The 15,703-nt window shown below is 36.5% G+C and overlaps 1 long non-coding RNA gene across 1 annotated transcript in view; it reads right to left on the bottom strand.

Moving 5' to 3' along the window:
* Positions 1–1,010: 1,010 nt before the first annotated feature.
* LOC126012303 (uncharacterized) overlaps positions 1,011–15,703 on the bottom strand; it is a 72,812-nt gene continuing 58,119 nt past the window's right edge. The window contains exon 2 of the long non-coding RNA XR_007496825.1: positions 1,011–1,124. This is a non-coding gene — a long non-coding RNA (uncharacterized LOC126012303). The remainder of the gene's footprint in view (positions 1,125–15,703) is intronic.

Here is a 15,703-nt window from a genome sequence, read left to right as displayed (position 1 = left end):
TGCCATGGGTGATTTCTGAGCATAGAACCAGGAGTAACCTCTGAGCTCTGCTGGGTATGACCCAAAAACAAAAACAAAAACAAAAATTACTGAAATTATCTTGAGAGCTTTTTAAAAAAATTGATTTACATATAACAAATTTCTTAATTTTTCTGATTTAGGGGCCTGAGTATGTGACTCAACCAGAATTTGATCCCCTTCACTTTATGGCTCTCTGAGTACCACCAGCACAATGATAGAAAGTCATTTTTTCAAATGGCCAGGAAAATAACTCAAAGGATTAGATAGAGTATGTGCTTTGCACATGGAAGCCCTGGATGTGATTCCTGGGACATAGAAACCCTTAAGCATCAAAGGGAGTGACTCTAAGAACTAAGCCAATAATAAATAGCTTTGTGAATCATTGGATGTTACCTTCTCCCCCCTAAAAAAGAATAATGACACAATAATGTCAAAAATAAGTAAATTATTAACAAATAAATAAAATATCTTCTACTTAGAAAAATAATCCAGAAGTTATAAAGAAGTCTGAGAATTATATCATCCAGAGATTAGGTTGATCTCGGGATAAACATATGATGTGCCAGGGATTGAACCCAGGTCCATCCCCGGTCAGCCATGTGCAAAGTAAACAACTCTACCATTGTGCTATCACTCTGGCATTTCTGAACATAAGTAAAGACTTCAGAATTTAATAAAGATGTGCTTATTATGTATAAACTGAGATAGTCATTGAAGACTCTGATTTTTATTCCTTAAATTGAAATTAAGAAAAAGTATGATAATATAATCTATATAATTTTAAGCATTTTTCATAATTAACCATGCTGTTTATATTTTTCCTCAAAAATTTGGGGGAAATAACTTTAAAAAAGTTAAAATCTTCTTGTATACATATACCAGAGACTTTAAAAAGTAGAAATTTTGCATTTTAGGAAATGCTAATTTCATCTCTGTAACTATTACTATAGCAATTTTTCAGACAGGTTTTAGCAATTTATAAGTTCTGCTTTTCTTTCTTTCTTTTTTTTTTTTTTTTTTTTTTTTTTTTTTTTTTTTTTTTTTTTTTTTTTTTTTTTTTTTTTTTTTTTTTTTTTTTTTGGTTTTTGGGCCACACCCAGCCTCTTCTCTTCTAGATCAGATCCTCTTCGTGACTTATGAATAACTTCGTGACTCCCCAAGTCTCCTGCGGGCAGGGGTCCCAGCGGGTCGCACTTGATCACTGCTCATTTATGACTTACTTGATTTTTAAAAAAATATCAATTGTGACTTTTAATTATTTTTTTCTTTTGAATACAATTTTTTTTGCTTGTCTTTTAAAAGTAATTATACACTGATTTTGTTTGCAAGTTTTAATTTTGATGTACCCAAATTAATATATTTTTCTTTGTTTTTTAAATTTTTTAATTTGTCACTATAAAAACTTATGTTACTACCAAGTTATTCAAATATTCTTTTAAGATTTTTTATCTAAAAAATTTAAATGATGACTTTTACAATTCAATTGTAATTATTTTGGAATTTTCTTCTCCTTAAGAATTTTCTTCCTGGAACTGAGAGATAGCATGAAGGTAAGGCGTTTTCCTTGCATGCAGAAGGTCACTGGTTCGAATCTCGGCATTCCATGTGGTCCCTTGAGCCTGCCAGGAGCGATTTCTGAGCCTGGAGCCAGGAGTAACCCCACAGTGCTGCCAGGTGTGACCCAAAAATCAAAAAAAAAAAAAAAAAGAATTTTCTTCCTCTTGACCATAATCCAACTGACCCACTGCTATTTAATGACTTATCTGCTATTTTTCACGTTTTTAATGTCTTTCAAGTGAGCACCCAATTGTGCTCAGGGGCTACTTCTTGCTACACACTGGAGATTACTCCTAGTGATGCTTGGGGACATATGTGATGACAGAAATTGAACCAAGGTCAATCCCATCCAAGCTAAATGCCTTAAAACTCCTCTTATTTCTCTGGCCCTGATTTTAAGTATTTAATACATTAAGTAATGACATATTTTTATTTTTCTTCACAGTATATTGCTTTTATTTAAATGACTTATAATAAACCTAGGCATTCCTTTCATATTTTTGTATTACTTTACTCTTCAAGTCAAATAAATTTTCTAAATATTTGCTGGGCTTAAAGATATTTCTTTATAATCCTACTTTGCTGAGATCCTTTATTGTAATAGAATATTGAGTTTTTCAGAGAGCTTGTGTATCAGACTATTGAGAAGATCATATTGATCTTTTTTTGAAGTCTAACATGGTAAATTACATTGAGGCCAGGTTTCCACAAGATGTTTTAAAATAGGCCTTCACAAGATTTTTAGAACAGGTTTTCCCAAGACATACTACTTCAGCATAAAGATTATTTTGAGCTGAGATAAATCATGATCCTTGCAGTGTTATGAGAAACTTTCACCACTTCCTTAACTGCATAGAAGAAATAAAAACCGTGTCTTACCCAGAATTAAGATTTTATGCTGGAGTGACCATTTATCAGAGGTCTATGGAAGTATGTAGCTAAACACACAGAGCACACCATCCTGTTTCCCCTTAAAAAGAATATTTTGTTTAAGGGGAAACAAGATGATTTAAAGGAAAACAAAATGTGTGCTCTATGTGTTTAACTATATCTCCCCTTTTCTGTTTGCTAAAGAAATGGAGATGGGCTAGATAGAACATGAATCAGTAGTACCAGTTCTGCCAACAGAATGGGTGAACAGATCAATATATCCAGAGCAGTGCTAATTGCTAAGTAATAAAAGCGGCTTTTTTTTTTTTTTTTTTGCACAGGCACAATAAAAGTTGAGATAGAAACTCTTAACCTAGATTTGGATTAGAGCAGGGTGGTCTTTTCTAGGAAACATTTGGTCATATCTTTCAGTTGTAGACTTCAGGCCAGTCTTTAGTTTTCCTAACCTCAAAGGGTTCTTTTTCTAGGTCTTAGGGAAGGTAAAGGCTCCATTTCCCCATATTTTTCTATATAGTGGCTATCATTATAAGACATCACATTTGACCTCTTGGGCTCTCTCATGTCCCATTTCATTGCCAGAAGAACAAAGCCTGCCCCAGTTCCATCAAAGACTCTCGATGGGACCTATATTTTGGGATGTGTGGCCAATCTCAGAACAACTGAAGTTTGAGTCAAGCCAACATGACAAATGTTCAGGGTTTTGTAAAACCTCCTGCAACATTCAAATTTTGGACTTTCTAGGTCTAATAGATGGAAACTCTTTTCTTACAATAAAATGTCACATTTTACTGGATTTATGCCAAAAAGGAAAAAAAAAGATATTTCCACAAAGTATTAGATATGTCAGAAGACCCATGGGCAAGGGAACTTTGGATTTTGGATTGATGTTGGTAGGCTGCTATAGAGGAAAGAATGGAGTAAGTCCATGGGTATACTATTAGAGAACCAAGGAACTATGGCTTAGTTGTTGATTTTTCCTTCAGGTGATGCCATTTTCCACTATCCTGATTCATAAGTATAATAACAATATTTCCCCCCCAAGAAATACACATAAAGAAATACACAGAAGGACACATATATAATTGAGGTTTGAAAGGCAGTTTGGGCAACAAATACAAGAAAAATATTCTCAAGAGACTTAAGAAAATAAAGTTCTTGAGACTCTGAGCCAAATTATCTTGAGGCTACTAACTCTCTGATAGAGAAAGCAAACTTTGGAAAACCAGTTCCAGCCAGTTGCTAAACTATGCCGAGAGAATAGAATCCATACTGTTTTTACTTTTTCTCTAATTAAGTACAAATACAAAGTAAAAAATACCTGTACAAAAACCTGTTGTACAAATACCTGTAGCTGTACAACAAGATAACAATGAGACAAGTAACTCATGAGTAAGCATAGTTCTTAGACACATATATACACTTAGCATCAAATCACATTGCTTGTATCCAACCCATTAAAGCATATCCCTCCCTTTCAGTTAGCCCAGTACTTAAAATACCTTGGTTAACTTCTAAAAATCTATGTCCCAAGATTCATGCATAGCTCTCTCTTGAGAGCATCTACACCTAACACCTCAGGTGTATATTTTTGCTTTAATAAAGTTTTCTGCTTTTATTGTTAGGATATTGTCCTAAAATTCTTTTTTGTGACAAAAACAGAAAATTGGCACTTGGGTAAAGGAATTTTTTATGTATTTTTCTGGATCTTAAAGTGTGAAATATCATCTAAACCTAGATTCTATAACTATTATGAGATTTCTGGGTGGCAGTGGTTAGTATTCTGTCTAACTTGATCCAGAAGATATAGGTTGACCTGGTAGTCACTTTGTGGGGACTTGCTCACTTGCTTAAAACTTAAGAGTTGAATCCAACTCAGAATATCAGAGATAAAATATATGGAAGCTTCAAGGTAAACATACTTAGAGGACACAACCAAGAAGAAGCAACTGGAACCACATAAAAGAGACATATAAGTATAGAAGAAGAAAATAAAAGATGACAAAACAATCAAAAATATAACTCACAAACAAGCATTATTCACATTAAAAAAGTGGCAATAAGTTCATTCATTTTCACACGCTCATTTAATATCACTTGTCAAAAGGCATGGAGTGGCTGGATGGATTAAAAAATTAAACCCAACACTGTTGCCTACAAAAGACATACTTGAATGGTCATTATAAGCAAAGATTCAAAGTAAAAGGCTAGAAAAACAGTCTGATACACATCACAAAGAATAAAAAACAAGCAGTGTTTGCATGACATGTAGGTGACATTCACACTACTGGTGTGAATGTCAACTGGTGCAATCTTTTTGGAAAACAATATGGGCATTTCTCAAAGAACAGGAATTGAACTTCCATTTGACCCAGCAATTTCACTTCTACCCAACGGATCAAAAACGTCTCCTCAGAAAAGATAATTGCACTACTGTGGTCATTATAGCACTATTCACAGTAGTCAAAAGTTGGAATCAGAAAGTTCGGGTGAACTTTCTGTAAGAAGTGCGGGAAGCATCAGCCCCACAATGTTACCCAGTACAAGAAGGGTAAGGACTCACTGTATGCCCAGGAGAAGCGGCACTATGATCGCAAGCAGAGTGGTTACAGAGATCAGACCAACTCCTCCTTCCACAAGAAGACCAAGACCACCAAAAAGAACGTGTTGAGGCTTGAATGTGTGGACTCCAACTGCCGATCCAAGAGGATACTGGCTATTTAGAGATGCAAGTATTTTTTTATTTCTCTCATTTTATTTTATTTTATTTTTTATAATAGCACAAAAATCTAACAAGTAAATAGCACAAAAACTGGTTTGGGACAAGAGAAATATATAGTCTCAAGATTTTGACAAAATTGGGGCTGGAGAGATAGCACAGCAGTAGGGCATTTGCCCTGCATGCATCCGACCCGGGAAGGATGGTGGTTCAAATCCCAGCATCCCATATGGTCCCCTGTGCCAGCCAGGAGTGATTTTTGAGCACAGAGACAAGAGCAACCCCTGAGCATCACCGGGTGTGACCCACCCCTCCCAAAAAAAAGATTTTGACAAAATGAATTCTTTTCATTTTGCATTTAACGTAAGTTTCTAATAATATTTAAGGGGGTTGGGCCACACCTGGTCATGCTCAGGGGCCACTCCTGGCTAGATGCAAGCATTTTGAACTGGGAGGAGACAAGAAAAGAAAGGGCCATGTCATCCAGTTCTAAGATTCTCCATTCCTTGGTTGTTTTTGTATTGTTCTTGCCGTCTGGGACCAAACCTAGAAATTCACACATTTTAAGACATGCTCTCTTACATCCCTGAGCATTGTTCCTGGCCCTCTTTTGTTTTGGAATGGAAAAGGTAGAAACTCTGAATGTTATAGAGCTGTCTTACCTCTAATTGCACTGTCTCCCCATTTCCCACCTGGCTCTGGTGGGAGGGTTTGGGTGGAGGTGGTGAACTTCTGGGCTTCCAACTCTTGAAAGATCTCTTTCCTTCCTAGGAGCTGGGAGTGTTTGCCAACCTGGGGAATGGCAGCTCAAGAGCACAAAAGTTGCAGGCAACTTTCCTTCCTACCCTTGTCCATTCTGAAACCGCTTGGGGGGAGGATAACATTGGGTTTAATCTATTTGTCATATACAGAGTATCTATGTTGTATATTTTCCTTCCCGCCTTGGCCCACCACCCAGAAGCTCATTTTCAGTCCTTTTCTCCCTCACCCCCACCGCCTATTACCCCACATTTAACTGTTTTTACCCCCAGTTCTTGGTTTCCCATGAAGTACATTATTATCCCTACACAAGCTAGCTGCCAACCAGCTACCAAAGTGAAAAAAATAGACTCTCAGACTGAAAAGAAATCAGTACTCTGTTCCTACTTATCTACTCTCAGCAGTCGCCTGTCTTCCACCTTCCTTCATTGTGTAACTGTGGTTGCTACCATACTAGGTTTCTGATTAGTTCCCATTCAAAAGCATTTTTCGATATGAAACTGCTAGGAGTCATTTTGCAGGCCAAATCACAGACCAAAGTGGCATCCAGGATTCAGCACCCTCTTCCTGACTATTTTTAATGACATAAAAGAGACATACATATATGAATATCCTAGATGTATTCCCTTAACCACTATAACTCTTATTGAATATCCCCTTATACGGTGACAATTCTGCCCACTGTTTTTTGTTTGTTTGTTTGTTTGTTTTTCTTTTTTGTGATCTGTTTAACAAGGAATTATGGTAGAAGAGTCTTTCGCTTTAGAATTATGTTAGAACCAAGTTAAGGGGATTGTTGGACTTGTTCCCTTGTCTCCCCAGAGGCACCAATAATACATTGTGGCATTGTTCCTCTTTTGCATAGGTGCTTTAAAATGGGAAAATACTATATATGCAAAAAAGTTATTATCTAACAGATATAGGAACACAAATTTTGTAATGCAATTAAGGCCTTATATTCTAAACATTGGCATAATGATTTGGCTCAGGACTCCAAAGAATGGGCATTGCTCATACACCCCTGAACCATTGAGCATCTATGGAAATGACCACAATTGTCTACAACATCACTAGGAGGCAAACCTCTACTGGGGGAGACCCTGCTGCTACCCTGGCATTGACTTTACTCCAAGGAGTGTTTTCTTGACACCCAGATGACTCAGCAACAGCAGCAACATGCTTACAGGACAGGATACTTTGCATCTGATGTTGAGGTGAAACTGGAGGACTCTCCACATCCTGACTTAGATGAAACATAGAAACTAGGATTCTTCTGGCACAGAAACCAGAATCTTTAACTACAGAAACCAGACAACAACAACAGCTAATGTGTGAAAGAATTTTGCCACAGAGAATGACTCAGGGGTTGGACAACCTAGTATGTTTGGAGCCCAGAGTTAGTCTTATGTTAGAGAACTTCAGGGATAAGGTCCCTTTGTATTTAGGACAAGGCTTTGTTTCCCCATTTTATCCATATTTTGCTGGACCTATGCAAACAACAACACTTGCCACTCTCACACCATGATTGCTGTATTTTTTTTAACTCTTATCCTTTTTTAAAAATAAAGAAGAGCTTACTAAACTTTCTGTTGGTGCTGCAATGAACTCATTGTGAGTCAATAGTTTTCAAAGATATTCTTTCCTTTCTCTTCCATCTCTTTAGTTTTCCTTTCAACTTTCTATTTATTTTAAAAAAACGTGTTGCTTTTGGCCTTTCTAAAATGTATTATAATTAATTATGTCAACTATGTAATGCATTTTTTTTAAATAAATTAAATTAAAAAAAATAAATGCACTGATTTCTTACTCAAAAAAAAAAAGTTGGAGTCAACCCATATGTCCAAGAACAGATGACTAGATAGAGTAACTATGCTACATATTCATAGTGGAATACAACTTGGCTTTAGGAAAAGATGAAATCATTAAATTCGTTGCTGGTGGATGGATCTGAAGAGTTATTATGATGAGTGAAGTTATTCAGAAGAAGAGGGAAAGACACAGAATGATCTTATGCAATGATCCTATGCAAGATATAAAGAAACATAGCAAAAGCCCAAGGCAACATAAAACTAAGACTGGTTTTTAATAAAAAGTTTAACACAATGGAGGAATGGGATGGGGTGGAGAGATGACACTGAAATGATGAGTAAAGTAAGTGAACACTCTGCAGTATGTTGCTTGAAAAATTTTATACATAAACCTCTATAATTTAGGGACTGGAACAACAGCTCAACAGCTAGGTCTTGTACATGGCCAAAACCAGGTTAGAATACTCTGAAAATATTTTTATATTTTTGTAGGTAGAGCCTTCCCAGAGATTCTCAGTCAATTAGACTGGCAATCAGTACAAGAACCCAAAGATACAATGTATTGTGATTACCTGGGCCACCCCAGGTAATCTAGAGTTTCCAGAGCCATAATAGGCTGGTTGTATGCAAGGCCTGTGCCTTAGCCCATACACTATCTCTTCAGCACAGTTGCCCTTTTAATATAAACTTCTTTATTAACATGGAATTGAAAACCCAGAGGAAATCACAGTTGTTTTGTTTTGTTTTGTTTTTGCCAAACCGGCAGTGCTCAGTGGTTACTCCTGGCTCTGCACTCAGAAATTGCTCCTGGTAGGCTTGGTGGATCTTATGGGATGCCTGGAATTGACCCCAGGTCAGCCACATGTAAGGCAAATTTCCTACTCACTTGCTATTGCTCTGGCCCTAGAATCATAAATTTTTGGAACCCTATAATCATCCAAGAATGAATCAGAAGGAAGCAGAGTAGACATCTGAATAGACCAATTAATTACAACATGTAAATTAAAACAATAATAAGAATATCTCCCCCAAAAAGATCAGGATAAGTTAGGTTCAGTAGCAAGGTCTTCCAGAACTTCTTTGGGGACTTAGTCTAGGCCTCACAGTCTCTTCCAAAAAAGTAAAAGTAAAAAAAGAAAGAGGCAAAGGCAATAATTCTTCAGAACCATTGATAATAAACAAGCTGATATCACAAAAGCGGAAAAGACATCATTAAATATAAATTACCAATCAATATCCTTGTTTATTTACACAGATGTAAATCCCCAAACAAAATTCTTAGCTAAGAAAATCCAATATTATGGGGCTGGAGGGATAGCACAGCTGCAAGGCATTTGCTTTGCATAGGCCAACACAGGACAGACCCTGTTCAGAATCTCGGCATCCCATATGGTCCCCTGTGCCTTCCAGGAGTGATTTCCGAGTTCAGAGTCAGGAGTAACTGCCAGGTGTGACGCAAAAATAAATAAATAAATAAATAAATAAATAAAATAACAATATTAAAAAGTAAAGTTGTATATTTCCAGAGATTCAGGGATAATTAACATATGCAAGTGAATTGATGTGATGTACTACATTAATAAAAGGTTGACAAATTAAGTTTAAAAGATAAAATAATTTGATATATCAGAGAAAATGTTTGATAAGATCTAACATCCATATATGATTAAAATTTAACAAGATGGAAATAGAAGGAATTTAACTCACATAGTAAAGGATTTATATCACAATTAACATACTTAATAGTGTAAACTTAAAAGTCTTTTTTTTTCGATTTGACACAAAACAAATATACTCACATTCACACTATGAGTTGACATACTAGAAGTCCTTACCATAGCAACTCATCAAGAAAGAGAGGTTAATGGGATTAATATCGGAAAATAAGTGAAACTATTACATAACAGATGATATGATATTACATATAAAAAGCCATAAACATTCTACCAAAATATTTTTTAGAAACAATAAATCTATACAGTAGTGACAAGCTACAAAATCAACACATAGATATTCATTGCATTTCCATATACAATAAAGTAAAAGATAAAGAAAAATTTAAATAATTTAAAATTGTGCCACCTATTTGGGATCAATTTAACAAAAGAAGCAAAATAGTTATACAAAAATTAGATAATCTTAAAATAAATTAAAGATGGCACAAGGAAATGAAAACATATTGCTTGTTCAAGGATTGGAAGAATTAACATATTAAAATGATCCCCCGACACAAAGTATTATACAGATTTAATGCAGATCCCATAAAAATCCCTGCCATCATAAGAACAAGAGGATAGAAATTTTACAGACTACCTTCGCTGACCACAAGGCTCTGAAATTATTTGTGAACTCCAAAGGGACTCAGAAGAAACACTTTAACACCTGGAAGTTAAACAGCCTCATGCTCAATAACCAGTGGGTCCGAGATGAAATCAAGGAGGAAATCAAAAGGTTCCTGGAAACAAATGACAATAAAGACACAAACTATCAGAACTTATGGGACACAGCAAAAGCAGTACTGAGAGGAAAATTTATAGCTTTGCAAGCACAGATCAGGAAGGAAGAAGGAGCTTACCTGAGTAGCTTAATGACACAGCTAATAGAACTAGAAAATGCTCAACAAAAGGACCCAAGAATAGGAAGACAGAAGGAAATAACAAAGCTGAGAGCAGAAATCAACGAAGTGGAAACTCAAAAAACAATCCGAAAGATCAACAAAAGCAGAAGTTGGTTCTTTGAAAAAATAAACAAGATTGATAGACCACTGGCAAACCTAACAAAGAAAGAGAGAGAGAGAAACTTGATAACTCGTATCAGGAATGAAAAAGGAGAGATCACTACTGATATGACAGAGATTCAAAGGGTAATCAGAAACTACTTTGAAAAACTTTACGCCACTAAAAATGAGAACCTGGAAGAAATGGATAAATTCTTGGACTCTTATAATCTTCCACGGTTGAAGGAAGAGGATGTAGCATATCTAAACACCCCCATCACCACTGATGAAATTAAAACAGTAATCAAATGTCTGCCGAAAAACAAAAGCCCAGGTCCAGATGGATACACTAATGAATTCTATCAAACTTTCCAAGAGGAACTACTGCCAATCTTGGCAAGACTCTTTCATGAAATTGAACAAACAGAAACACTTCCAAATAGCTTTTATGAAGCCAACATCACCTTGATACCTAAACCAGACAGAGATGCTACAAAAAAAGAAAATTACAGACCAATATCACTGATGAATGCAGATGCAAAGATCCTCAACAAAATCCTGGCAAATAGGATTCAATGCCTCGTTAAGAAGATCATCCACTACGATCAAGTAGGTTTCATCCCAGGAATGCAAGGCTGGTTTAACATTCGTAAATCTATCAACATAATACACAACATCAATAACAAGAAAAATAAAAACCACATGATCATATCAATAGATGCAGAGAAAGCATTTGATAAGGTCCAACACCCATTCTTGATCAAAACTCTCAGCAAGATGGGAATGGAGGGACCCTTTCTCAATATAGTGAAGGCCATCTACCACAAGCCAGTGGCAAATATTATCCTCAATGGAGAAAAACTAAAAGCCTTCCCTCTAAATTCTGGCACCAAGACACGCTGTCCTCTCTCACCACTCCTATTCAACATAGCACTGGAAGTACTCGCTATAGCGATTAGGCAAGAAAAGGATATCAAGGGAATCCAGATAGGAAAGGAAGAAGTCAAGCTCTCACTGTTTGCAGATGACATGATACTCTACTTAGAAAACCCTAAAGACTCTATCAAAAAGCTTCTAGAAACAATAGACTCATATAGCAAGGTGGCAGGCTACAAAATTAACACACAAAAATCAATGGCCTTTCTATACACCAATAGTAATAAGGATGAAATGGACATTAAGAAAACAACCCCATTCACAATAGTGCCACACAAACTCAAATATCTTGGAATCAACTTGACTAAATATGTGAAGGACCTATACAAGGAAAACTATAAAACTCTGCTCCAAGAAATAAGAGAGGACACACGGAAATGGAAACGCATACCCTGCTCATGGATTGGCAGGATTAACATCATCAAAATGGCAATACTCCCCAAGGCATTATACAGATTTAATGCCATCCCTCTAAAGATACCCATGACATTCTTCAAAGAAGTGGATCAGACACTTTTGAAATTCATTTGGAACAATAAACACCCTCGAATAGCTAAAGCAATCATTGGGAAAAAGAATATGGGAGGAATACTTTCCCCAACTTTAAACTGTACTACAAAGCAATAGTTATCAAAACAGCATGGTATTGGAATAAGGACAGGTCCTCAGATCAGTGGAATAGGCTTGAATACTCAGAAAATGTTCCCCAGACATACAATCACCTAATTTTTGATAAAGGAGCAGGAAAACCTAAATGGAGCAGGGAAAGCCTCTTCAACAAGTGGTGTTGGCACAATTGGATAGCCACTTGCAAAAAATTGAACTTAGACCCCCAGCTAACATCATGTACGAAGGTAAAATCCAAATGGATTAAAGACCTCGATATCAGCCCCAAAACCATAAGATATATAGAACAGCACATAGGCAAAACACTCCAGGACATTACAGGCATCTTCAAGGAGGAAACTGCACTCTCCAAGCAAGTGGAAGCAGAGATTAACAGATGGGAATATATTAAGCTGAGAAGCTTCTGCACCTCAAAGGAAATAGTGCCCAGGATACAAGAGCCACCCACTGAGTGGGAGAAACTATTCACCCAATACCCATCAGATAAGGGGCTAATCTCCAAAATATACAAGGCACTGACAGAACTTTACAAGAAAAAAACATCTAACCCCATCAAAAAATGGGGAGAAGAAATGAACAGACACTTTGACAAAGAAGAAATACACATGGCCAAAAGACACATGAAAAAATGCTCCACATCACTAATCATCAGGGAGATGCAAATCAAAACAACGATGAGATACCACCTCACACCCCAGAGAATGGCACACATCACAAAGAATGAGAATAAACAGTGTTGGCGGGGATGTGGAGAGAAAGGAACTCTTATTCACTGCTGGTGGGAATGCCGTCTAGTTCAACCTTTATGGAAAGCGATATGGAGATTCCTCCAAAAACTGGAAATCAAGCTCCCATACGATCCAGCTATAGCACTCCTAGGAATATACCCTAGGAACATAAAAATACAATACAAAAACCCCTTCCTTACACCTATATTCATTGCAGCACTATTTACCATAGCAAGACTCTGGAAACAACCAAGATGCCCTTCAACAGACGAATGGCTAAAGAAACTGTGGTACATATACACAATGGAATATTATGCAGCTGTCAGGAGAGATGAAGTCATGAAATTTTCCTATACATGGATGTACACAGAATCTATTATGCTGAGTGAAATAAGTCAGAGAGAGAGAGAAAAACGCAGAATGGTCTCACTCATCTATGGGTTTTAAGAAAAATGAAAGACACCCTTGTAATAATAATTTTCAGACACAAAAGAGAAAAGAGCTGGAAGTTCCAGCTCAGCTGAGGAAGCTCACCACAAAGAGTGATGAGTTTAGTCAGAGAAACAACTACATTTTGAACTGTCCTAATAACGAGAATGTATGAGGAAAATGGAGAGCCTGTCTAGAGTACAGGCGGGGGTCGGGTGGGGAGGAGGGAGACTTGGGACATTGGTGATGGGAATGTTGCACTGGTGATGGGTGGTGTTGTTTACATGACTGAAACCCAAACACAATCATGTATGTAATCAAGGTGTTTAAATAAATTAAAAAATATATATATAAAAAAATCCCTGCCATTCATTTGGGACATGGACCAAATACTCCTAAAATTTATATGGAGCAATGAAACTCCCTAAATTACCAAAGCAGGGGCTGGAGAGATAGCATGGAGGTAAGGTGTTTGCCTTGCATGCAGAAGGACGATGGTTCGAATTCCGGCATCCCATATGATCCCCCGAGCCTGCCAGAGGCGATTTCTGAGCGTAGAGCCAGGAGTGGCCCCTGAGCACTGCCAGGTGTGATACAAAAACCAAAATAAATAAATAAATAAATTACCAAAGCAAACCTGAGGAGAAAAAATGATGGAAAGCTTTTCTCTCCTGAACTTCAAATTATAAGATAAAATAGTAAAGATTAAGACAGTGTGGTACTAGAATAAATCAGACTCTCAGATCAATGAAATAAAATTAAGTGTCCAGAGATAAACTCTTAATTCTAAGGGCAAAATTTATGACAAAGGAACTAGACAAAAAAAATAGAAAAAGGAAGTCTTCTTCAACAAATGATGTTGGTAAAACTGACTGGTAAAATGCAAATTATTAATTCTAGACCCCTGTATCAGACCAAACACAAAAATAAAAATATAAGCAGAACTCTATGAACTTGACTTCAGAGGCAACTCTCATGACTTATTGCCATTGGCTAAGGAAAAGATGCAAATGGGGTTGTATTAAGTTAAAAATGTCCACTTCAAAAGAAACAATGACTAATATAACAAGACACCATACTGTAGGGAAAAACTGCTTTCCACAATATTCTTTCATTTACCGCACTTTTAATGAAGGGCTAATGTCCAAGATGTATAAAGCACTCATCAAATTTAATAACTAAAAAACGAAGCAACCTTATCAAAATGTGGGAGAACAGTGAGAAGACATCCTCAGTGAAGACAGAGATGGTCAACAGGTATATTAAAAGGGTTTGTTATTATTTATTATCAGGAAAATGCAAATTAAAATGACAGTAAGGTATCATGTCACACTAGTGAGAATGGCATATGCAAAAAATTTTGTTCTTTACCTCAACACCCTTGCACATCCTCCAGCTCACACACATCCAATTTTTATAGTCTTCAATTTAATTAACTTTTCCAGTATGAAATGCTTTCTAAATATTTATTTCAGAATTATTTCAACATTTAAAATATCTAAATTTATATTTTAAGAAACTGACATAGGAGTCAGAGTGATAGATAAGGGTGTTTGCCTTGCAAATGGCTGACCCAGGTTTAATTCCTGGTATCCATATATTCCGCTGAGCACCATCAGGAGTAATTTGTGAGTGCAGAGCTAGGAGCAACTTTTTTTTTTTTTTTTTTTTTTTTTGGTTTTTGGGCCACACCCAGCGTTGCTCAGGGGTTACTCCTGGCTGTCTGCTCAGAAATAGCTCCTGGCAGGCATGGGGGACCATATGGGACACTGGGATTTGAACCAACCACCTTTGGTCCTGGATCGGCTGCTTGCAAGGCAAACGCCGCTGTGCTATCTCTCCGGGCCCAAAGGAGCAACTTCTGAGCATCACTGAATGCCTTACCTCCATGCTCTCTCTGGCCCCCCTTTCTATAATTTTTAAAATAACTTTGCTCTCACTTATCTGGAAACAAACATACTATGGTCAAATATGTCAACTATTTGATGCATTTTCTTTAAAGTAGCAAATGAATGGATAGATATCCTGGTAACTAGGGTGGATGACTATGAGCTTAGTAGAGGATAATATCAGTAACGAATGAGTACAGGATTAGTTTAAGTTTAAAGATGTGACGTGAACTGAAAAATGTTTTTAACCATTACCTCATCTTTTCTTTGTTTTCCCAACCCAAATTCCCAACTCTTATTCCTTCTAGGGTCCATTTTAGGCTTCTAACTGAAACTGCACTCTGAATTAAAATTCTTTGATCCAAATAATGACTTGCTTTCCTTTAATTTCAGTTCTATGTATTTCATTTAGGTACTGTAATGATATAATTCTATTTATTGTAAGGTTTTAGGTATATAGTGTTTTCAGCTTACTCCCACGAACTGTGTCGGCAAACTTCCACCAATGACTCAAGGTCCCTTCTCATTCTTCATCACTACCCTTTTACAAACTCATTTTAAAAATTAATTACTATTGTTTGTATTTTTACTAATAGCTGTGTTGACATTGCTGGACTTTTGGTTCT

Source organism: Suncus etruscus, chromosome 1 (genome assembly GCF_024139225.1).
Source record: "Suncus etruscus isolate mSunEtr1 chromosome 1, mSunEtr1.pri.cur, whole genome shotgun sequence".
NCBI lineage: Eukaryota > Metazoa > Chordata > Mammalia > Eulipotyphla > Soricidae > Suncus > Suncus etruscus.
The sequence above is the reverse complement of the archived record's forward strand: the minus strand, read 5'-3'. Positions and strand labels throughout refer to the sequence as shown.